Genomic DNA, 26783 nt, shown 5'->3' on the forward strand with positions numbered 1-26783 from the left:
GCTTAGGGCAGGTCTGGTTAACCTGTGTCTCTCCAGCAGTTGTAAAACTACACATCCCAGCATGCCCTGTACAAGTCTTCGCATACCCTTATAGCAAAATGATTGCAGGCAGTGGCGTACCAATAGCCCATAGACCCCGCGGTCGTGGGGAGGTGCTGATTAAGTGTGGGCGCTGGGGGTCTTTGGGAATATCATGCGCTGCACTGCTGACCAACCTTGCCCCGCTCTGTTCGCTGCCATGGGACACGCAACCGACTTCGCCCCTCTGTTGTTCACCGCCGCAGCCGGGACCGCAGATCTACTTGTCTGCGGTCCCGGCTCTCCTCCTATCAGTTTTGTTAATGAAAAGGGACCTCCAAAATGGCCGCCCCTATCAGCAGACCATTTTTGGAGAGCCACAGGTTGGCCAGACCTGGTTAAAGGCATCAATTGAAGTCTATTATCCCTCCTCAATGAACTTTATAGTATGAAGTATGTTTCCATGACTCCAATGCCAGTGTTCTTTGCACCATTCCAACCAATGTATGGCATTATGCATGGTGATCTGAGGCCTGTGTGCTGCTTCTCACTGCTACTATGTGCACCTGCTGTGATGTGAGTCAATGCAAGAGTATTTATATATGGAAGGAGGTTGGGGAAGGCCTAGATCTAGCAGTAATGCCTATGTCTGGAGGATGTGGCAAGGACCATCATGTGACCACATCCCAAACTTCAATTACTATTTTCACCCAGAAGTCTACTTTTAGCCATGTTACAAATAGGGAGTTGGCACCTATTACAACATGCAGTTATGATCACTGTCCATCTTGACCACCTTCCACATAGGATTCTCTGTGATCAAGGGAGATGAATCAAAATGTGTTGCTCCAGTCATTCAGGATAAGTGGTAGGATCACACAGTTTTAGCTATAGGTATAAGATCTAGTAATTAGAAGTTTTGTAAATTGGTCTAATATCATCTTGGTACAGACATTTTCGAATACTGGCTATGTAGGGAGATGGAACCCCCCCTGTAAATTCTATGAAACAAAAAGATAAATAAATCAAAAACACATTGCACAGGTCATCGATTTTTTCATAACTATATGTTATTGTTTATGGGATGGGTTTGGGAGTGTGATTCCCCCTGTGTTGGTATGGCTGGTCTGCTCCAGGTTAGTACACCCTAACACTTTATTAACACTTAGGTTTTTCCCGATCACATTGTATGTATTATTTTAATCACACCTGCACTTCCTTAAATAACACTTATGGGCTACTTATTAACCCATACTAACTTTCATTTGTGTGCTGCCCTGGAGTAGTCAGCCTGTGCCGGCATGTTGGGGGCCCACACCCCAGACCCATACCCAGTATTAGGGACCCCCAGTGACACAGAGACGCCTTGACGTACAACCTGGGGGCTTAGCCCTATATCTGCCGATATATGCAACCAAGATCTCTGTATTATCTGATTATTATGTGTATATTTCTCACTCAGTGTGCAATTGGGATACAAAATGTTTTTTTCCTAACCAGAATTACCCCTCCCTTTTGGCACCTGAGTGACATCACCTCTGATTGAGCAGCTTGCCAACAAATGTGTTATATATGTACTAGTATTGTAAAGCGCAACGGAATCTTCTGCGCTATATAAGAAACTGCAAATAAATAAATAATAGTAAGTCCGCTAGAAGCAAAAGCTTTGAAAGCTATTCGGATATCTTCTGTGTTTGTGCATGTGTGAGAAAGAGATGTAGTTTCACTCTCTGCCAGCAGATGACAGTGTTTCGGAGACTCACGGACACTAGACACACACATATTATATATATATATATATATATATATATATATATATATATATATATTAAAAAGCTAACTAATCTAATTTCCATGAGGTGAAGTACTGCCACTGACCACTAGAGGCCACTCCACTGACCAAATTACTCCTTGGTGTGCTAAAAGATGTCTGAAATCTAAGGCAATTTTTGCAGGGACACTAATCTGTTTCAATCTTGCTGGATATGGAGAGAGGGAGCTGTGAAGACAGAGATTGGAGGTAGGAACAGACAGGGGATGGGGTTGGGATGGAGAGTTTGTCGGTTAAAAACGTTCCATAGTTCAAAGAAAAAGTACACTGCAGAGGCATCATTTTGACAGGCTTTTAAATAGTTATTTTAAAATGACCATATCCCAATGTATGCTCCTTATCTGCCAACATAGATAAATAAATGCCCAAATCAATTACTTTGATCGAAGTCAACAAAATCAAGTATCTGTATTGTTATTAAGGGTCACCTTCTGATTACAAAAAACAAACTGCCACATAAAACCTCATTCCCTGTGCCCCTCAAGACTGAAGCTGTATTCTGCCCACTGCCGCCACCACTGTGTTCTGCCCGCTACCTCCGCCACTGTATTCTCTGCACCACCACCGTTCCTGCCTCTGCTGCTTGTGTTCCCGGCAGACTGCCAGAGATTCTCAGCCCTTGCAGTGCGCGGTGACACCACCGAAGCACCGGCACAATGCATTACTGGGACCGCTGAAGCCAGAAGAGGCTTCAGGAGGTGAATTGGGCCAGGAGAGACGTAATGGCCACATCTCGCCGGTCCACATTTTTGCCCTTTGCGGTCCGGAGGACCACAGTCCGCCAGTTGCCTACCCTTGGCTCAAGTAGTTTTCAGCACACTGTGTAGAGATTTATATACGTGTAACCACCCTAATTTTAAAGGAGCAAATCCACCCTTTAACACCTTCCCCCTTCGTCCCTTGCTATTATCCAGGGTAATTCTCCCTGCAGTAATCATGGGAAAGGGATGCAGGGCACGTCTGAACCAATTAAACAGAGTGCTTGAGAGGAATGCACATAACTTATGGGACAAGACATAGATGCCAGTTGTAATGTTCTGGCCAAAAATCTGACAGACCAATTAACCCTTATTTGGCAGTGCAATATTATAAAATTATACAAAACAGCCAAGATGCAGATTATATTCCGCAGTGCTGCACAACACTGTAAATAAATTAATGTAAATGACAATTCCGTTTTAATATAGTGTAGCAGAAACAAATACTTAGATAATACAAAGCACCAAACCCCACAATAAAAACAAAAGGAATAAATGATGACAAAGCTAATTTCTGTATGAGCAGCACCAGTGCATACCCCCCAACTATGTCCGGCTACGCAGATGCTGTCCCACCCATGGGTCAGTGTCTGGCAGGTAGGAGGGGTTGGGTGACCGTGTGATCACCCACTGCTCTCCTCTGAAAAGCAGCAAGTGATATCCTGTATAGATGTCATGTGCAAGGCATCTAAACAGTGCAGCGAGGTGAGCAGGGGGTTGTCCAGCTGCTCGGGGAGCGCTAGGCACATCACCAAAATCAAGCTAGGCTGTGCCATGAGGCTATACCCATCTACAGCCAATACCCCTCCTATCCAATATCACACCCACTTTCTGAGTCCTCAAGAGTCCCATTTTCAGAAAGCAAGTAGTTGGGAGGTATGCTACCGACATGCAATTTGCTTTGCCAAAGTACCCCAATTCTTAGACAATGGTAGAGTAGCTCACTGGTTCTTGTTGGTTTACTGTATATTTTAATGGAGGAGTCTCTACAATGTATATATGATCAGAGCTGTAGCTAGACTTTATGGCGCCCCGGGCCAGAAAGAGAATTGGCACGGAATTGGGTTCAGAACTAGGTCATCAGCAAAACATATTAAAAGGAAATGGATTGCAGTAATATGATCGACAGTCACAATGTTGACATCCTCATAATGCTGACATCTGAAACCAAACATTCTGAAAATACCGACCTAACGGTAAAGATGCAGGATGGTATGGTTAGAGTTAGTCACTAGGTGGAGACTGGAGAGGGTTAGGGTTCTGGATTGGGAAATATCTCAATGGAACCGCCACTCTGTCAGATGTCTGCTCTAGAACTGCCACACACGGGATCGCTGCAAATGGAGAGGGTGCTGCTGGCGGGAGCAGGTAAGAAGAACACTAGGGACAGTCCGTCAACATTATATCCTATGAACATGTCCACACACTGTACTACATTGTCTAGACATACTGATGAATATTGACCATACAGTATATACACCACACCCTGCAGTAAAATCTATCATTCAGATGTTAATTATGTATAAGGCGTGTAAGACTCAAGAGATGGCACTATATACTTTAGTTCGAAAACTGAAGGTCATAAACAGGGAAGCTATTTTAGATTAGGTCATTTATTAGTAATGGAACTGAGGTACAGATTGTAGGTATAGCTGTTTAATAAATATGGAAATCTAAATATCATGTTAGCTACAAACAAACAAACAAAAATACAACAGCAACTATGTAAATACTCTAAAATGCAGACAGCAACAGGTGCAGATGTTATAGTATAACAGTAGAAATGTTTGAACAGGCCTTATTTTCATTTATAGCTTTTGAACACAACAATATATATCTGTATATAAACACACATACATGTATGTATGTATGTATGTATGTATGAATGAAGTTAGTACCTGTAGCATTAATTAGATTCTACAATCACGATTTCAACTAGTTTAATATATTCAAATGTTCCTGCCTTGGTGTGCAGAGATGTTACCGACACTGCTAGAATTAGGTCTGCAGGGCTGAGATGGATTATGTGAAAGTAACCAAACACCTGCAGAGTTTAGGCAGATACTGTTACACAATAACTCCTCAGAAGGCAGCAAAACATGACTTTTGTGTGAGACATTACAGAATGGACTTACGGTTTGAGGTTTACTCTGTGCAGTACTGTGTAGTTAGGTCTCTGCAGAGAGGGCTGGATCACTCTGTTGGTTTCCAAGCTCCCTCTTTGGTCCCAGCCTTCCAGCACATTAACTCATAGGTGCCTGGTATGAATTGTCCAGATAAAGCTTGGGGACTCACATTTAAAACAACATATTATGGCTGTGAAGAGGAGGGCTGTGTGATGAACTGGTCTTTAATATTTAGCAAGAATAACTTCAATAGAAGCACCTGGAATAAATAAAAGCATAGATTGAAGCAACAACAAAGATGACAAAAGGTAACCATTAATAACAGTTATATTATTATTATTGTAAAAACTGGTTCGGATCACTAAGCATTTTTTAGACTTTTGTAAGGCATTAGTGGTGCTGCTAAAGATTGCACACTGGTGTAATTCAACTGTACTTTTGGTCCACACTCAGAGGAAGTAACTAGGATATAGGCAATGTCCAGCTGATGAAATCATTAGACACTCAAAAAGATAAGTTGGGCAGCATATGTAGTGTCATGGTTAGCATTACTGCTTCACAGCTGGGAATTCTTGAGTTCAACAGTGCATGAAACAACATGTGTGTTAATACATAAAACACATTTATGTTTCATATACAACTAATACACCCTGTGGGACAGATTCTCTAAGCTTCAAAAGTGATAAAATGGAGAGTGATAAACAGCCAGCCAATCAGCTCCTACCTGCCATGCCACAGACTGTGTTTGAAAAATGTCAGGCAGGAGCTGATTGGCTGGATGTTTATCACTCTGCATTTTATCACTTTTGAAGCTTAGAGAATCTGGCCCTGTGCCTGAAGATAATTTTGGTACTTGTTTCCTAGCACGGCGCCCATCTCGTTGATTGTATGCCTTAAGTTTAAGGAACTTAAGGCATACAATCAACGCGATGGACTCGATTTTGTGTCAATCACCAGCTAATTTGCCTGTGATGGGTTGATCACGTCCATCGCGGCCCCTAATAAGGGGCCGCGATGCGACCGACGCGATCAACGCGATTTTCCCATAGGGAACAATTTAAAATAATTTTTAAAGTGAAAATCGGGTTGATCGCATCGATCAACGCGATCAACCCGATTTTACATAGGTGACAAAGTGAAATGGGCCAATATGGCCCATTTCACATTGAATATGGTTAAAAAGTATGTTTAATGCCCCCCCCATTGTTAACGCCACCCCACTATTGACGCCAACCCGAAGCGTGGCGAGCGCAGCGAGCCCGCGAGGGGCGGCGGTACGCGTCCTCCGACCTTTTCATACCCCTACTATCCACGTCGGCGTGGAGTTGATTTTATATAGTGTGGCGAGCCCCGCGAGGGGACGCTGATACCTGTGAAGCCCGCGAAGGGACGCGGATACCTGTGAAGGTATCCGCGTCCGCTCGCCACGCTTCGGGCTCGCCACACTATATAAAGTCAACTCCACGCCGACGTGGATAGTAGGGGTATGAAAAGGTCGGAGGACGCGTACCACCGCCGCTCGCCATGCTTTGGGTTGGCGTCAATAGTGGGGTGGCGTTAACAATGGTGGGGGGGGGCCATTTGAAACATGAGGGGGGGTTTGGGGGCTTTTTACATTGAAATCAATGTAAAAATCGGGTTGCGATTTGGTTGGCATGCGATGGACCCGATTTTTCCGACCCGATGGATACAATCAAAATCGGTGGCGCCGTGCTAGGAAACAAGTACCATAATTTTATACAATATCATACTTCGGAACATAGACTTTTTGTGAGCTGAGACATTTGTCAGAAAAAAAAAAAAAGGGCTACTATGACCTCGACTAAAAGGGGTGTGATTTTGTGAAAATGATGCTCTCTGGCCTTCTCCCCTTTCCTCTGTCTACTGTGAATAGCACATTGCCAGTGTGGCAATTCTTTAATTTCGGACACATGTTAATTACACAGGTTCTGTGGCAGTTTAAAATCAGGTGAAGTGGAGTCTTGAAGTCAGCCAGCCACAGAACCTGTGTAATTAATATGTGTCCAGAATTAAAGGGACTAGGTGGTAACCCTACTGGGGGCCCCCCACCTAATCCCAAATCCACACAACCCTCTTCTGCATGAGCCTCATTTAACCTTTCGCTGCTCCAGGTCCTGCTTTCAGGTGCGGACTTCTCTCATTTTCACTCCTGCTGGCTCCTGGTTACTGCTTCCTGCTGGCTCCCGGCTGCTGCTGGCCTGTCACTTTTACAAAAGAATGGCAAGCACTACGATCAGGCAGGGAGGTCGTTCGTAGTGCGTGGAACAGATGACCCGCGCATGCACAGTAAAAGTACAGGAGCCAGAGGCCATAGCACCAGCGGCGGGTACAGCCTGCTCCCCTGCTCTAAGCACCGAGCGGCAGGGTGTACACACTGTACATTGCAGTAGCACACAGTGAGTCAGTCAGACCCAGCCACACATAGATGGTGTGCAGTAGACGGCCAAGCCGGGAGGGTCACTGAAAAACCAGGTAGTTCAAGCGGCGGCCTTTACAGGGCATGGAAGCTCTGGGGCCCTTCAGATTGCTGGGGCCCGTCACACTTGTCCCCCTTGACCCCCCCTGTCGCCGGCCCTGCACATGGGGTATGCTAAGGTAGGGGTTCATGTTTAGAGCTGTAGCCAGCTGCCACAGAGTTTTGGCTAACCATGATTAGAGAGTGCATGGGCTTTGCCCCTTAATCAATATCTATAGTAAATACTGCTAGTGCAGTGGTTCTCAAACTGTCCTCAGGACCCCAAACACTTCACATTTTCCTGGTCACCAGACAGATGCAATCTTTACTGACTGATGCATTTTAAGAGATTCACAGGCGGAGATAATTATTTCACTTGATTCTGTTATGCCCTGTACACACGGTGTGATTTCAGACAAAATCGCTGGGGATATTGGGAGAGCCCTGGGGTGGTTGGAGGAGGCGGAGCATGCTCCAGCGACCAGCGGCTTCCCTTGCCTCTTCCCCCGGCAGTGTCTTACTTTCACCAGCGACCATTACTGGTCGCTGATGAAAACGGGACACTGAGCAAGATTCAGTGTTTAACCCTTCCAGATGTCTATCAATTTTTTCGAGGATGAGAAAAATGCATGTGAGAAGGAAACACTTCCGGGTTGCTGTACTTCTCACCTCTGATGTCTTGTAAGTAAGTTTTATTTATAGAGCGCACTTTCTCCAACAGGACTCAAGGCGCTTTACAGACATTAAAAATAACAATGCACATACTGTAATACAAAGGGTTATCAGTACAAGGAACAGGTAACAATGGCATTACAGATATACATCACACATATACATCACATGTACAGATATGCACTAGATGCATTCTAATAAGGGACACCACATGTGGCGGCGCCACATGGTGATTGCACAGCCAGCTAGGTAGCCAGTAACAGTACTGAGATATGTACTGTAATGAGGGACACGGACATGGGGAACATATAATTACTGAGCTGTGCAGCACCCAGGCAGCCAATCAGCAGCGCCACATGGTGATTGCACCAGCCAGCACCGTACATATAGAACACATTAGAACAGTACAGGGTACACAGAGCTAGACATAACACAATTAAAGCACAATTCTTAGTACACAATACAGCTGAGATATAAGGAAGTGAATGAGAATAGATGCAGGTATAGATTGTAGGTGAGTACCGCTTTCAGACCGCACTCTGAACACGGCATATTGCCGTGTTCGCGGGGCCTAAACACGGGTCACGGTGCGGTCTGAAAAGGGCACCACGGGTCGAGCAACACGGGTGTTCAACCCTGGTATTGACCAGGGTTGAACACGGCTATGACCCGTGTCAACTGCAGTGTGAACGGGTGCCTGGGTCGAGCGACCCGTGTCCCGTTCACAGTATGGAGGAGGCAGCACTGTCAGCTCCAAGTACTGTCTCCTCCCAAGCCCCCGATGACGTGCCGCCGCCCAGCACCGCCCCATGTGACGTCACCGACTCGGCAATATGCCGTGTCGGTGTCGGAACTTTCAGACCGCATTGCCGTGTTGCTCTGGGGATGGGACCCGTGTCCTAATCCCGTGTGCGACACGGCATTTGCGGTCTGAAAGTAGTATAGAGCTGTAGTTGAAGATTGCTGTGAGAACAGGAAGGAGGAGGGCCATGCTCTAAGGAGCTTACAATCTAGAAGGAGGGGGAGACAGACAGGTGACATGAGGTGCAGGTAAGGAGACCTGAAGGCAAGAAGTGAGCATGGCAGGGAGGATCAGGATATGAGGCAGCAGGTAGAGAGAGAATGGACAAAGCAGTCCTCTCCCTCACCTGCACACATAATATTCACTGCTGCTCTACTATGCACTGCAGAGTGGAACAGGAAATACCTCCTTACATTATGGCCTGAATGAAATGGATAGAGGGTGGCCTCAAAGCAGGGCTGTCAGACTATATGGGGACAACTACAAAGTGTGTCTATTAAATTCCAGGACTGTGAGTGTAGTTAATGAATGAAAATATGTAGGAACGCGTCATTATGCGGATGTGATAGTGTAACCAATGAGGTGTGAAGGTGGAACAAATGCGCAGTGATTGCGTCAGCATTTCCGGTTTGAAGAAGGTAAACGCAGGTCACGCGTGTCACGGTCGGTGATGGAGCAAAGAGTGAATATCAAGTTTTGTTTCAAAATTGGGAAAACACAGATTGAAACCTACGAGTTACTGAAAATTGCATATGGAGATGCTGCTATGTCCTGCTCCCGTACTTTCGAATGGTATGCACGCTTTCGCGATGGCAGGGAAAGCACGGAAGATGAGCAGCGCAACGGGCGACCCATCACAAAATGAAGCTGTTTTGCATCGGTTAGTTAAACGAGTACACCGTGTGTGACCGAATATGGATAAAGGCAGCTGGCTCCTACTGCATGACAACGCGAGGCCCCACTGTGCTCTCAATGTGAAGTGCTTTTTGGCAAAACACGACATCGTAGAGGTTAATCATCCTCTGTATTCTCCTGATTTGTCACCTCCTGACTTTTACTTGTTCCCAAAACTTAAGACTGCTCTGAAAGGGCATCGATTTCAACCGCTCAACTTCGAAGCATATCTTCAGAGTACTACGAAGCGTGTTTCCAGAATTTGTACCGCCGTGCACAAAAGTGTGTGAGTGTTGGAAGTGATTATTTTGACGACTATTAAACGTATGTTTGTTTTTTTATTATTCATTCCGTTGTATTAGCCCCAGTCCTGGAATTTAATAGACACACCTTGTAGTAGGAGATTGTGTTGCTATTAGGGGTAAAAGTAGAACAGGTATCTGCTGCTTTGCACAAAGTTACATGAAAACCAATTAACCAAACTAGTAGTGATACAGTACCGACAGTATGGGGAACTTCACATTTCATTGCTGAACCTCTATAAACAAAGAACTTCTGTCTGTGCTACAAATCAAACTTGCCTACTTTTTTGTCCCTCCATTCCATACTGGTGGCGTAATGACATGACAGCAAGTCAGCAGTGCTATTTCTGTTATTGCCTGTGTAAGTTATTCTCCCATTTTTCCCTCTAATCCACACTCCATAGAATACTCTAGTGCAGTGGTAGCCAACCCTAGCCCCCGAGAGCTACCAACAGTTCACATTTTCCAGACAACCTAGCTGCTGCACAGCTGCACTCATTAATCACTGACACATTTTAAAAGATACACTGATGGAGCTAATTAGCTTACTTGTGATTCTGTGAGGAGACCTGCAAAACATGCACTGTTGGTAGCTCTCGAGGACTAGGGTTGGCTACCCCAGCTCTAGTCTTTCCATTTCACAGTGATAAATCCAAGCAGTCGGTGTGTTCTAAGTACCACAATTTAGTGAGTTAAGTAGTTTTAGTAGTAGTACTCATAGTTTTGGTGGGAATTACATTAAATACAGCTAAATTAAATAAAGCCGTATGGGGCAATTGCATGGGTCCTCCTGAATAGTACATAGGTGGAATATATTTTATAAAACATGCATCTTAAGTCCACATTACTCCTTTTAGAACATGGGAAGGCACTTTAGGAAAGTTGTTTCAAGCCTTGGAGAGTGATACAATGGGGAAAAATTCTTTGGTAGGAATTCATCTTTATTAGAGTTATCTGATCGCAGGAAAAAAAAACATTGTTTACCACTATTTTAGGCTTTTCTATATATAGTCATAGAACCTGGTAAGGAAGACAGACATGTTGTTCATTTTGTAGGATTGTTTGTCTTTGATACTGTATCTTCATATCCCTGGTTGTAAAGCAATGCTGTGCTTAGTGATACTTTACCGATGCCTTGCCATTAGGTTGTTTTATTGCTAGCAGATGATGACATATGAAGCGTATAAAAGGGAAGGCACTAAGATTATAGAAATGATAGGACATGATGACACTAGTAATAAATTCTGACTTCAAGCAGACTTCATAGCACTGTCTCTTATATACTGTATAACCCTGATACATACAGTATATAAGAGACAGTGCTAATTCTCAGAAGCTGAAAAATGATGCACTACAAAAAGATGTATGGCATGAATACATGGTAATATAACAATGCACTGTTGGTTTATGGTATGGTTTTGGCAGATTAAAAGCTATGTCTAATTTGCCCTAAACATGATGGGATACGGTCGCTTGGTCAACACATGACATAGGTCAACAGGGTTGGAAGGTCGACAATAGGAAGTCAAAAGGTCACCATGAGTTTTGCCGTTTTTTTTCTCCCAAAAACAGGCGGTATTTCATACCCTACTATCCACTGACTAGGGAGTGGAGGGAAAATAGAACAGTGTGCTGAAAGCCTGCAACTATGTAGACATAAAAAAAGTGAAAAACTCATGTCGGCCTTCCCATTGTCAACCTTAGCCATATCGAACTTCAGTGGTCGACCTTCATACTGTCGACCCTATGACCCAAACCCATTGTGATCAGATGTAACTGGCATATACACGGTGCGATATGAACAACCGATATGGACTATATAGTCAATATTGGAAGAAAACATAGTACATATCGCACCATGTGTATACAGCTTGCGATGTGCCACCGTAGGGTTAATATCGCAAGGAAGCTTGCAGGCAGCTGAATTTTGACTAGAACGTGTACAACTTATTTCTAATAGCAAAAACCGTCCTTCGTCAAAGCAATGTACAATATACAGCTTTGGAGTATTTTCTTTCCCCCAGACAAATCAGTACCTGACCTAGTGAATTTTACAATCTAATCTCCATATAACCTAACACAGGGAAATTGTGACCTATAAAATACAGAGACATGGATAATGAAGTCAGAGACCAATAAACTTGTCAGACTGTAGGAGCACAGTGGAAAGAAACACACCGGGAGAACCTATAAACTGAGCAGAGATAACAATGTAAACCATCTATAACATCAGAAAAAAAAAGTTGCTTTGGATATTACCAAACATAGGCCCTTATTTTGGTTGGTTCGGTAATGTCCGCGTGCGTTTGTGCCGCCGATGTTTTGTGTCTGCGCATGTGCAGAGGCGTCTCTGCGCATGTGCGAACGGGACGCACGTCCAAATTCCGCATGAAATGTGTACACTACGAACAGGGGGTGGAGAGGGGCGTGAAGGGCTGTTTGGGCTCATTACCATATGTTTACACCCCGCGTTTCATGGGCGTTCCCATGCAAACGCTGGATGTACGTATGGTAATGCGGTCGTGACGCACGTGTAGGGGGCGGACATATGACATTGCCGGATGTCAGCTGCCCGCCCAGATCCCTGCTTTTGCACGGAGAAATGCCCATGTGGTCTGAGGTTGCGGGAGCTGGCGGACCACTCGGTCCTGCATTCGATGGTCTGCGACCATCGAATGATGGGGGAGGTTCCAAGAGATGGAGGAGGTGTATCCGTGAGAAATCCACTCGTGCTCCGTGCGGTCAGCGGCTTACCGTGAGCGATCCGTACGAAAGGCGGGGTTTAGGACGCACGGTCCTGGCCGCATATTCGGCTCCGTCCGCACCGACCAGAATAAGGCCCATAGAGAGAAAACAGAAAGCTGGAATCTTTACCAATGTTTTAGAGCAGATTATGTCAAAAGAGACAGCCCTTCACTATGGATGCCAGCATAATAAGCAAATAGGCAAGACTAGGCTTGAAAAATAACTCACTCCTTTATAAAGTTTCCTGACTTAATGAAGCAAGGATTTGCTTTTCATAGTCAGGAAACATTACGTAATTTAAGGTTTATTCACACTTAGGTACTGGGAAAATGAATAAAAAAAAATACAGTCAATATTTCAGATATTTGCTTTGTTGATAACAAATATCAAGAAAGTAAGAAATAAAAATTAGTTATTTTTCAAAAAAGCTCAATAACAATAATTGTTTTTTCAAAATGAGCAAAACCATGGTGCACTGCAGAGCTGGATTAAGGGGGAGATCTGGGGGTCAGTACCTATAGGGCCCCCTCTGTGAAAGGGCCCCACTCCAACAGCGGCAGATCAGATCTCCGTTATGGATCCGATCCAAGGCACTGCTCCCCCAAGTGGCAGCCATCACAGCCGCTTGTGCTGCAAAGCCAAAACAGACTGTGATGTCTGACTTCTGCTGCACTATGTGTAGGTGGAGTCCACTGAGCTGCAGCCTGCGACAGAAGAGGATGGGATGCTGCCAAGAAAGCAGGAGGTGAATACTACTATCCCTCCTTTGTCTGCCATGCCCGCATGCCTGACGCCTGACTAGAGTTTTTAAATGGTGCTTGTTTGACAAGCATTCTTATGTTTGAGGTGTAGGTGTGACAAGGGGATGGAGAGGTGCAGCGGTGAGAGCTGGACATGGAGGTGCAGTGGGACAGAGATGTTCAGGTCTGACAGGGGGACAGGGTGCAGGGGGACAGAATGGTGCAGATGTGACTGGGATGGAGAGGTGCAGTGATGACAGCAGGATTGGGAGGTGCAGGTGTGATAGGGAGGGAGAGGACTGGGGGAGGGAGAGGCGCAGGTGCTAGATCACTCAGCACACAGTGATGCACAGCGCTGTGTACTGAGCGATCTGTCATGGCCAGTGTTCTCCGGTAACAATTTGAAGGAGGATACAAAAGGAATGTCTCTGTGTGGTGCACCAAAAGAATTAACAAATAAAATGTAACTTTTATTAAATTATTGGTTAAAAAAGGTTGCGAAATAAAAGACACAAGACAGACAATATAAGGACATGGACATGAGAGTTAAAAAGGATATCTCTAGCCTCACAAAGTGGGGCCTAGGGTGGCCAATCCCCGGGATCGTGATCAGCGGGATCCCGGGATTTGGCTACAAAATCGCCGGGATTGGAGGTTCCAACCCCGGGATTTCGAGATTAGACGGCGCATGCGCCGTCTAAGGCCGGGCAGCGTCTGAACTCCTACTCAGATGCTGCCCTGCCCCACCGGCATGGCTCTGCGTAGCGTGGCTCTGCATAGCGTGATGTCAGTCACGCTGCGCAGGCCAGAAAACTGCACCGCCGCTCTCGGACACGGACGGATTTACCTCAGTCCGCTCAGCTTGTTACGCTCAGCACCGCTCAGCTTGTTCCCCGCTGTTACAGCCTCATAAGTCCTGCCACACCTCCCGGATCCTGGCCGCACCCGCCCAGGTATGTAAATATGCGGGCGGCCGGGGCAGTTTTTTTAAATAGGGAAGCCAATCCCGGGATTGAGCATTTTTCAATCCCGAATCCCGGGATTGAAAAAATGCCCCAGGATTGGCATCCCTATTGGGGCCCCCCAATGTCATGTATGCCTTCAATAAATTTTGTTTAGTATAGTCAAGTACTGTATTGGTGCGTTTTTGCTTGAGTGTGTCTTCTGTTACTACAATTGTAAAGGGGTTACCGAGTATGTAGAACTGATCCTTCTACCACTGTGGGCACCAATTGGAATGTCAGTATATACACCACAATTAAGTGGTATCTCTTGGAAGAGTAAATACTTCTAATTGTCTGACAATACATGTGTCTCTGTATGGATCATATGTATCATACACAACCCACTGGATATAACAGATAATTAAATCTAGTAAATAATTTTACTCAAGGAAAATCAGGCTGCAAGTTCCTAAATATTTCATATGATGTCGTGCAGTGATAGGCAGTGAGCGCGTCCGCGTCCGTGTTAACAATCTGAACGGACAGGCTCGCGGCTGCACTGACCTATTCCTGTCCCGCTGCAGGTGCACACCAGGTACAGACACCTGTCTGGTCACCGGCATGTTAACCGAGAGGCGGGCACAGGTACGGACTGGAGCCGGGATTTGCCTGCCTGCGGGGGAGATCGCGGTTACTCAGAGGTGCGCGGTGATGGACGTCATACATGCGCCTCTGACCGGATGGACTCCAAAGTGTGGGAGACCGCTGTAGAGCACCACTATCTAAACAGATCAAAATGCATTCAATGGGGAAGGGGACATGGGGAACACACACACACAGTGTGTATGGTCGGTGCACGCTTCGCAGCTTTGTCTCCGGGACCAACAATGGCCCTGACTAGCGATCGGTTTAGAATTATCCTGCTTGCAGGATCTTAATCACCTGGTGGACACGCTATGGCTATCATCCCTAAACACGGAGCCATGTAGGGTCATTTTCTAAGCGATCTAGTCAGATCGCTTAGAAAATGGGCTTAAATCAACCCGTGTGTAGGCCCCATTATTCTCTCTGCACGTTACATTCGCCCTACCTGCAATGCACATGATTTTGCCCATTTTGAAAACAAATTTGACCTACAATCAGGTCTAATGCGGGTGAATGTACCCCTATTTCTAAGCCATCTGACTAGATCGTTTAGAAATTATGCACGGATCGCTCCGTGTGTAGGCACCCCAGCGACGGTGATGCGTGGTCCCACACATTGCTATGGCTGCGCTAGATTAATACCGCAGTATAAATCTAGTCATTGCCTTTGTTTTTCCATGTACTTTATACTTTTACCAATGTGATTTACTGCACAAAAACAATTTGAGTGAAATTTAAGAACACATTTGTCCTACACTTGTGCTTTCATTAATTTATTATGAGTGATAAACATTTAGTTTTATAAAAGACATTTATGAAAAGTGAGGGCAAGTCTATAACTGTAGATATTTACTTTTATTGTCTAAGTGGTCCTTAAAAAAAGGACACAATCTGCTTACTAGGTTACAGTAACTTTCTCACACAGTTGTCACTACATTACATTTTAACAAGCTCCACCCAATTATGCAAACATTTTTTTTTTAAAGTGCCTAGTTTAGAAAATGTATATTTACTACTTTGCTTTAGCAATAATACATTTACAGCAAGGTACGCCACAACTTGTGACCAGTCATACAAGCTTGATGCCATTTCAAGTGTACTGGATGCTTAAAAAAAAAGATGGGAGTGAGCAAAATCACTGAATTGTGCATAAAGACTTCATATAATTCTTGGAATGATAGCCATGGACAGAAACCATTAAAACCAGAAAAGTCTATAAGACAATTAATTCGCTCATATTCAGCAGCGTAGCTAGGGCGGAGCATGAGCCCCGGGTGCCGAAATATCACAGGGTGCCGGAGCCATGCACTCTGCCTCGCCCTGCTCGCCGCTTCCCGTTCCCCATTGTGCCCAGCTGGAGACAAAGTCCACCGCTATTTTCAATTAAAGCCTCCCGCTGGACTGCTAGCCAATAGATGCTTGCGGTCCAGCAGTCAATCAGAAGCAGCATTGGCTGCTGGATTGCGAGCGTCTATTGGCTAGAGGTCCAGTGGGAGATTTGAGGTCTGGCTCAGCCAGGCACAGCACAACAGCTGGGCGGGCGGGGAGCAGGCTGCATTCCCCCTTGGCAACGAGTAGTTTCAGTCCCCCTTGGCATCGAGCATGAAGGCAAGTGGAACTTATGTGTCAAATGTGTAATGGGCATTACGTTTGTTATATAGTATGTAATGGGTATTACGGTTGTTATATAGGGGGGAAATTTACTAAAGGAAATTTGTAAAAAAATAGGTGTATTTGTATTTAGAAATACACTTATTTTTGACATTTACTATCCTGAAAATACGGCAATTCGTATTCGTATTGATGTGCTATCAATACAAATACGAACTGCCTAATTTCCGGGATAGTAAATGTCAAAAATAAGTGTATTTCTAAATACAAATACACCTATTTTTTACAAATTTCCTTTAGTAAATTTCCCCCATAGTATCATGTGTGGCCTTCTGTGTAATTGGCATTACGTCATGTGGCTTTATGTGTAATGGGTATTACAAAGTTCACTAAAATGTGCAATGGGCATTATGGTGTGTGGTATAATGTTAGGCCCTGTGGTATAATGTAGGCCCTTTTCGCTGCGCAAGAGCCTGCCTACTACAAATCGAGGGCACCCTTGCTCCAGGCACCGTGGCACCTAGCTGCACCACTGCTCATATTGTACACAAGTCACCATCAGGTTTTTAGTTTTATTATTAGTTAACCTGGCTATGCCAGATCAAAATGGCAAACTAAAGGGCATAAATGTGGAATATCACAACAATATCGGACAGATGGAGGACATGCTCTAAACGTTACTCATACTCAAACATAAACTAAGCGGGATACGGTCGTTTTATCGAATGACATTAGGTCGAATGTCATTTGGTCGACCCCACTAGGTCGAATGTGTAAAAAGGTCGACATGGGTTTATGTCGAACTTCCGACTATGTCGACTGCCATTAGGTCGACTGGGGTTAGGTCGAATTGCTCTTTTTGGGGTTTTTTTGGTGCCGACATGTGCCGACAGGCGGTGGTTCATGCCCTACCATCCACTAGGGCGTGGAGGAGGTTATTAAAGCTGTGGCGAGCGAAGCGAGACACCGTGCCCGAAGCATCGCGAGCGAAGCGAGCGCTGCGAGGGTCCGATTCACTATGTCAACAGTGTCCATGTCGACACTTGACATTTCGGCCAAAAAAACCCCAAAAAGAGCAATTCGACCTAATCCCAGTCGACCTAATGGCAGTCGACATAGTCGGAAGTTCGACATAAACCCATGTTGACCTTTTTACACATTCGACCTAGTGGGGTCGACCAAATGACATTCGACCTAATGTCATTCGATAAAACGAACCACATCCAACTAAGCATGCTGTATAACTCTAATAGGAGTTAATTATTAACAATGGACAGAACAGCAATAACCCATATCCAAAGCAATTAGATTTCTTTTGTTTGGTAGAAATATAAGGAAACCTAAAGCTTCGGGGTGAGAGCACCAGGATCAGGCTCTGCAGGAAAAATTCCATTAGTGTTCACTATAGAACCCTGCACCTTTCAAGAACTGTGCAGATTCTCTTTCCTGCCTGAGGTGTCTATGTCTGCTGTGGTGTCTTTATCACCTTGTGGCCTGTATCTCAAAACAGGCCAGTCTGTACTAGAGGCACCAAAGCAGACAGCAACACCCCTGGCAGGTAAGTGGAAATAAATCGGTTTTGAAAGGTGCAGGGTGCTAGAATGAACACTATTCCATTGACCTTGAGTGTACTCCCCACATTCTCACACCCACTTGTACTGTTCCCACGAGACCAGGTAATTTATAATTGTATCAAAATAATATTGTGCCTATTTCCCCCTTGGTTACCTGCAAATGTGTTACCATGTTTTTTTGTGCACCACAGATGATTGCCTCAGGCAATTCCTCCTCCTACACCAGTGTCAGTTTTCCCATATATGCATTGAGCCCTTGTAAGGCTCACTTCACACAGTGTAATCTTTGTGGGCTGCCCAACATGAATGCCTCATCTAGTATGCTTGTGGGCGGGATGTAAATACATGCACCTGTTTTGTTGCGACCCTACTCTCAGCGTTAGGATGCCATAATCACCCCATTTTGTGTCATCTCTTCTAGGGGTAGACTATGCCATCCATGGTAATCCGTCAGGCATGGCCAAACTATGGCCATCCAGCTATTTATGAAACTACACATCCCAGCATGCATTGCCATAGTTTTAGCATTCCCTAATAACAAAACTGGGCAAGGCATGATGGGACTTATAGTTTCACAACAGCTGGAGGGCCATAGTTTGGACATGCCTGGCCTAGGTAGTGCCCCCAAGGGATTCAGTATTGAATCCCGGCGGTCGGGATCCCGACGCCGGAATCCCGACAGCCGAAATGCCAACAAGGGGGGGACGTGGATCGCCCCCCCTTGCGGGCTCGCTGCGCTCGCCACGCAGCGGGCCCAGTGCCTCGCTACGCTCGGCACACTAATTTATTCTCCCTCCAGGGGTGTCGTGGACACCCCAGGAGGGAGAATGTGTCGGCATTTCGGCGGTCGGGATTCCGGCGTCGGGATTCTGAACGCCGGGATCCCGACCGCCGGGATCGTAACTGCATCCCCCCCCCAAGAGGACTGCCTCACCTGGTACCTGGTGAGGAATGAAAACCTAACCTATGCCTACACGAATTCTGCATTATGCTTACTGAGTGTCTAAGGTTTTCTCTTTATGTGTGTGTAGCTTATCTATAGCTGCATTACTTAGATCTTCTGTAATATGGCCCCAATTCAGACCTGATCGCTGGGCTGTGGGATTTCAGAGCCCAGTGATCAAGTAAACACTGCTGCACCAATCGCACAGCCACCACCTCTGTGCACGGCTGCACGTGAGTTCACAGCCATGCACGCAAGGGGTAAATCCCTTGCCATGCTCGCAGCACCAAGTAACTCTAGACTTATTCAGTGCTGCAATGGCCATGGGAGACGTCATCAGCGGCCCGGGGAACAGGTTTTTATCTAGACACTCCCAGAAAACACTCCATTTCCACCCCCAAATGTCCGCAGGGTGTCAATCACCCTGCAGGTAAGAAAAAAAAAATATATACATTTTATTTATGAACATCTCAAACCTTAACCAGCACCCAACACACATGGCTCCAAGCCAGGCTTCATTTCTCCTTTATAATATAAGGTGCACGTGTGCCCGCTGTCTGTCTGGTACATGGAGAAAAGTCTGTGACAGTGACAGTCACCCTGACTCAGGGATTCAAGTGTAAAACTCAAGTTTAAAAAATAAATAAGGTGACACTGTACCCGTGACCTCCATGTTGTCATGAGACACAATTAAAAGCAACATTTACAGCATCATAAAGAGCTATTCTAAATAATGACAAAGGGTTTTTTTTCACCCTTTCCAGTCAGTGGCATTAAATGTTTGGTCATAAAACTTCATTTAAGGCCACACGGTGCGATGGTCGGAATGATTTCTCCCCACCTGAGAATGGATGATTATGTAAATCATCCAATCCCAGGCGTGTGGGGAGTCGTGCGTGCGAGGGGGGCGGCTGGCACTGCGGATTTTTGCAGCCTTGCAAGTCAATCACAATATGGTCCAATGTGTAGCTCAACATGCACTGGGTAAACATTGCCAAAATGTCGATACAAGCAATAGGTTGACACAGAAACTGTCAACACATGAAAAAGTTTTCAACTTTTTTTGGTGTCAAAGGCAACATGTGGACCCCCAATTGGTGTAACTCATCTCTTTGCATGGCTCGCCAGGTGCTTTCCTCCATGCCTGTGCTGGATGCGAGACAGAAATATATTAAATTTAGCAGGAAACAGTCTCACAGTGGAACAGGCCATTTTACAGAGCTGCAGTAGTTAGGCAATACAAACTTCCAGTTCCATTTCAGCTTATATTTGTAAGTTTGAATGCTATGGAATCTATTTTTGATGTTGTGTTACTTAGGGCCTAATTCAGGCAAATTTGTTCTCAAAATGGGCAAAACCAGGTGCATTGCAGGTGGGGCAAATGTACCATGTACAGAAAGAGATTTGGGTGGGTTGTGTTCAAACTGAAATTTATTTACCCTGCACAGAAATAAAATAACTCACCCAAATCTCAAGGGGCATAAACACGGGGGCGATAATAACCCTTTTTCTAAGTAATCCTTCTAGATCGCTAAAAAGTCAAGTACGGATCGCTACATGTGCATGCCCCATAGCGATGGCGATGCGCGGTCTGTGTGTCACCATCGCCGGCTCAGATCTTGACTACATTGTAGTCAAGATCTAGTCAAATCATCAGTGTTCTAACCAGAGAACACTGGTTATCACAGATCGCCTTCTTCACACATCGTTACGTGTCTATGGGTGATCTACCCAGGGCCGGTGCAGGGCCCCAGGCGAGTCAGGGTGGAGGCGCCCCGGTGCCGGGGGCGGGGGGTACCTGTTGCGCCGTCTGGGCAGCGGGCAGGGGGGGTCCATGCTGGCGTCTGACAGGAGCCTGCAGTGGTGTCCTTGCCGCGCGGGTACCTGCAGCGCTGTGTATAAAGCTGGCGGCGGCGGGGGGTCCCTGCAGTGAATAAGAAATAACTAGTGCTATGCGGCGGCGCGGGAAGCGCTTCTGTTTTGAAAATACTATGAAAACATAGTATACAAGCATTAACTGCATAAAAATGCTATTTGTCTTATTTGTTACTGAAGATCACAATGCTGCTGCCCAACAATAGTAAATATGTATTATGAAACCCAGCAACCTCCACACTTATGCCGCGTACACACGGGGCATCTGAGCATCTGGGCTTAGCGATGCAGTGAAGCACAGAGGGCTCAGCACACAGTGCTGCATCAATGATGATTGCTGAACAATCAGTCACAGCCAGTGTTCTCCACAGAGAGAACACCAGCGATCACTAGATATATACTGCATGCAGTGTATATCTACTCAGGTGATGGCGATGCATGGGAGCACACATCGCCTGGGGCCATACACACTGAGTAATCCATGCTTCATTTCTAAGCAATCTATTCAGATTTCTTAGAAATGGGACTTTAATTGCCCCGTGTGTATGCCACATAATCTTATCCATCAAGTGTGAGCACACTTGGGCTCTCTTTATGTTTAGGATCAAGTCCCTATACATAATGGGGGTGATTCTAATCACCATGCTTCTGCAGGGGAGCAATGGTGAGCGACTGCACATGGGCATATACTTTTATGCGCATGTGCAGCCCCTTCCTTGGTCACTTGCAGATGGGGCAGGCAGCTGATGTCAGCTGCCTGCCCACTTCCCGCAAAGGGCGCTCGCAGATGTAAGGCACCACAGAGGTGTCTGTGTGCACTGAAGAAATCATTTAATGGTAAGGCGACCATCAAATGATTTACCTTCCACACGCAAGCTGTGAATGGATGTTTATGCTAAACATTCGTTCGCACACGTGCGGGGGAACTTAGCGTGCAAGGGGGAGGGGCGTTTCAATGACTCGCAAAGCTGCGAAATTTGCAGCTTTGCGAATCAACCAGAATAAGGTCCAATGTGTATGTGTTACAATCCCCTCAATGTACAGCTCTCCTAGGTTCGCAAATTATAAATAAGAGCTTATTGCGAAATCCCTTATATAGGAGATAATAGCTAATTGGCAAGATACTCAGGGGTAAGCACAATTATTTTTATTCATATATTTTGTAGATTCATGTCCAGTTTGTTTTATCAATGTCTCCTATTGTAAAGTGCAACAATTTCCTGCGCTATATGAGGACACTATAAATATATAGTCTTTAGCTTGCATTAAAATCTCTTTAATACAGGACAACTATTTACACAGGTTCTGGGGCTGCCTAAACTCAAGTCTAAATTTCCCCTGCTTTTACTCAGCCACAGAGTCTGTGTACATCATAGGTGTCTCAGGATTAAAAGGTACATTATGGGCAGTCTATATATAGAAGACATTATATATGCAAAGAGCGTAAGTGCCGTTGCTTTTTGCCACATGTGAATCAGGAAGCAGGGTCTAGAAAAGAGATTCTGTACAACTGTAAAACATCTTTCAGATTGCCTCTGTGATTGCAGCAATTTATAAGGAAAACATGCAATAAACAGCAGTACAGTATGTTAACCTTTCATTAGTAATAAATGAATAGGATTCCCAAAGGCACAGAAACTAAAAACAAAACTAAAATATCAGTACTTGTGTAGTTTCACGGCGCCCGATATATCGGATGCGATATCACCTATTATAATCAGCCAGAGAAAAACTGAATTGCTATAATTTACAGTGACTATCATATGTACATAACAGGTGATCTCTCCAGCTACTTATATTCACCTTCAAATATAATATTTCACTACGGTTAATGGGTTATTTTTCATTTGTTAACACTTGATGCATTGTATGATGTGAAAACCAATACAAAATCAGTGCAATTATTCCAATCCACACAGTACAGTGTACACTCCATTGTTTTTTATTTACAATGTTATTTTTTTTTCCTGGGAGTTTACAATGTTACCATTATTTGCCAAGTGAGGAAGAAATATATGCACTAGTTAAACTGATATTTTAAAATAAAAAAATAAGCATGCAAAACAAGTCACTGTGACCAAGATGGTTGGGAATGCATACAATTACTGCTAACAGTAAAAATAAAGAAGAATATAGTTATGAAATTATATATTGTTGAATAATAATTTACCTAGAGACACAGAAGTAACAAATAAACTATAAAATAGCTAAATAGGTCCAATCAACATGCTCAAACTGCCAAGAGCAGAGGATCTACCAGCCCATACTATTGTTTTCAGTTGGAAGAATACCAAAATGTATCTGAAAATGATCTATACAGTTTCAGTAGCAGCCAATAATGGCAAGTGAAGCAGCAGTTACCTCTCAGTCGCTGTCAGTGTCACGTCCCGAAATCGCAGCTCCCTCTACTATTACTTAACTAGTGTTCTGTTCTATAACGCACTGCATAGAACAGTATCCTGGGCACGCTAACTACTGCACTAACTTCCAGGCAGGTACTCTCCAAGTGCATGTTGGGAGATGCAGTCCTCAAGGCTCTTGCAGGTAGTGCAAACCTAATCAATAAAGACTGCAACTCCCAGCCTTCCTCATGCGGGCAGGCGCGCCCCTTGCATTCGTTCTAATATGGAAATAAAACTCCTAGGGAGTGACCGACAGTATAATGACAGGAATACTTCGTTTCCTGATCCTTACAAGGCTGATGCAGGGAGTGCTGCATATACTTTAGTATTGAATTGACTTTAATTAATGTGACGTTTTGACTCAAGTCTTTGAAATTGGATAAATTTGAACAGGGGAAAAACGGATGCTATCTCAACTCTATTAAGTGGATTGTGGTTTTAAGATTATTACCAGTTATTTATATATAGTTCACACATATTCTGCAATGCTTTACAACTAATGCAGCTCACACACGCGCCGATGCCGGCGGTGCGATGCTGTACGATGGGGTGCGCGCTCCCGCGGCACCTCATCGTACAGTACAAAAAGTATGTGCTGCACATACTTTTTGTACTAGCTTTTTCTAGCACAGCATCGCATCGCATGCACATCGTATGCACAAGGCATACGATGCGATGCTGTGTGTGCTAGTTAAGCCCACAACACACGCTGGAATCGGTGCATGTGTGGGCTGCATTACCATTACACCGTCCATGCTGCCCGATGCTAATACTAGTTACCAGTCAGGGCCAGGGCCGGATTATAATGGAGGCACAAGGGGTCAGTGCCCCTGGGCCCCCCTCTAGCTAGGGGCCCCCTGTGTTGGCATGTATTTTTTTTTTTTAGCTTAAGGTTTTGTGCATGGGAGTGGGGTAGTGCTGCAGCTTCACCTATCTGCCAATGTGACAATGATTAATGGTGCTGAGCATCAGGAGCCAAGGCACACTGATTGCACAAGTGTGCTGTGCATTACTGGGAGTTGACTAAGTCCCATGACACTTTGCACCAGAGGGCAGAGGCTGAGAGGTTTGTGCTGAACTGTGATTGGTGAAGCTCATTACATGCTTCTCAGGCCCATGGAGAACAGCAGCAGCTTAGTCATGGGAGGGTTTTTAATCAGAGGCAGCACTAGGACTGTGAGGTCTCCTACAGAGTAAGGTGCAGAGGGGCATGTGGTAATTATGTATGTGTGCAGGGCCGTTTCTAGACAATTTTGCTTCCAGGGCGAAGAAGAAAAAATGCGCCCCCCCCCCTCCCCAGAAAATGGCAGCGAATAAATTGCGCGCGGTGAAATAGGGGTGGGGCTTAACAAAACGGGCGTGGCTTAATGTTAAAAAGGGGTGTGGTCTAGCAGGAAAACAATCACTTTACATCTCACATTTGCAGGAGAGAGAGGTTTGTGGGAGTCGCACAAGGTTTGCCCACCCGGTGTGAGTTGGGTCAAGAGAGACCCCCTTCACTCCTAAAGGTAGGATTTGGCCTGGGTTGCCTGATACCAACTTTTTATGCAGCGTAAAGTCCCTGTATGGGGTATTAGTATATATGTTGGCGGTGCTCCCCTGAGTCCAAAATATACAGAATTGGAAGGAGAGAAAAGAAGACTCTTTTTGTGGGGCACTCTTTGTAACACATTTGCAACCTGCATGACCAGACATTGGTTACTGCAGGAATTGTCATTGTCCTTCCGCACTTAAGTTGGCGGGCTGAAAATATAAAGGCCCACACAGTGACCTAGTACACCTCACAGATCAAGGCCAAACAATGACAGACTACTTAAATCATTATACACTGTTTATCCATGATGCCAATTACACATTACGCCACACACCATGATGACAATTACATATTACGCCGCACACCATGATGACAATTACATATTACGCCGCACAGCGTGATGACAATTACATATTACACCACACACCATGATGACAATTACATATTACGCCGCACAGCGTGATGACAATTACATATTACGCCGCACAGCGTGATGACAAATACATATTAGGCCGCACACCGTGATGACAATTACATATTACGCTGCACACCGTGATGACAATTACATATTACGCTGCACACCGTGATGACAATTACATATTACGCTGCACACCGTGATGACAATTACATATTACGCTGCACACCGTGATGACAATTACATATTACGCTGCACACCGTGATGACAATTACATATTACGCCGCACAGCGTGATGACAAATACATATTACGCCGCACACCATGATGACAATTACACATTACGCCACACACCATGATGACAATTACATATTACGCCGCACACCATGATGACAATTACATATTACGCCGCACAGCGTGATGACAATTACATATTACGCCGCACAGCGTGATGACAAATACATATTACGCTGCACACCGTGATGACAATTACATATTACGCTGCACACCGTGATGACAATTACATATTACGCCGCACAGCGTGATGACAAATACATATTACGCCGCACACCATGATGACAATTACATATTACGCCGCACAGCGTGATGACAAATACATATTACGCTGCACACCGTGATGACAATGACATATTACGCTGCACACCGTGATGACAATTACATATTAGGCCGCACACCGTGATGACAATTACATATTACGCTGCACACCGTGATGACAATTACATATTACGCTGCACACCGTGATGACAATTACATATTACGCTGCACACCGTGATGACAATTACGCATTATACCACACACCATGATGCCCATTAGACCCCACACCGTGATGGCAATTACACAATACTCCCCACACACCGTAATGCCCATTACACATTATGCCCCACACGCCGCTGCCACACAACTGATGCCGATTACTAGTGCCAGATATGCCCCCACAGTGTCAGATATGCCACACATATATGCCTCCATAGTGCGAGGTATGCCCCCCAGCGCCAGATATGCTCCCACAGTGCCACACATATATACCCCCACAGTGCCACATATATGCCCCCACAGTGCCACACATATATACCCCCACAGTGCCACATATATGCCCCCACAATGCCACACATATATGCCCCCACAGTGCCACATATATGCCCCCACAGTGCCACATATATGCCCCCACAGTGCCACACATATGCCCCCACAGTGCCACAGATATGTGCAGTGACAAACATGCCGCCACAGTGCCAGACATATATGCCCCAACAGTGCCACATATATGCCCCCACAGTGCCACATATATGCCCCCACAGTGCCACACATATGCCCCCACAGTGCCACACATATGCGCAGTGACAAACATGCCGCCACAGTGCCACACATATGCCCCCACAGTGCCACATATATGCCCCCACAGTGCCACATATATGCCCCCACAGTGCCACACATATGCCCCCACAGTGCCACATAT

General features: G+C 45.2%; 1 long non-coding RNA gene across 1 annotated transcript in view; it reads right to left on the minus strand.

The window, feature by feature from the left end:
- Window positions 1–23506, minus strand: part of LOC146008226 (uncharacterized) — a 79597-nt gene extending 56091 nt beyond the window's left edge. The window contains exons 1-2 of the long non-coding RNA XR_014444482.1: window positions 23318–23506; window positions 4743–4992 (exon numbers count right to left, since the gene is read on the minus strand). This is a non-coding gene — a long non-coding RNA (uncharacterized LOC146008226). The remainder of the gene's footprint in view (window positions 1–4742; window positions 4993–23317) is intronic.
- Between the last annotated feature and the right edge of the window lie 3277 nt (window positions 23507–26783).

Source organism: Crinia signifera, chromosome 6, assembly GCF_055691185.1.
Source record: "Crinia signifera chromosome 6, ASM5569118v1, whole genome shotgun sequence".
Taxonomy (NCBI): Eukaryota; Metazoa; Chordata; class Amphibia; order Anura; family Myobatrachidae; genus Crinia; species Crinia signifera.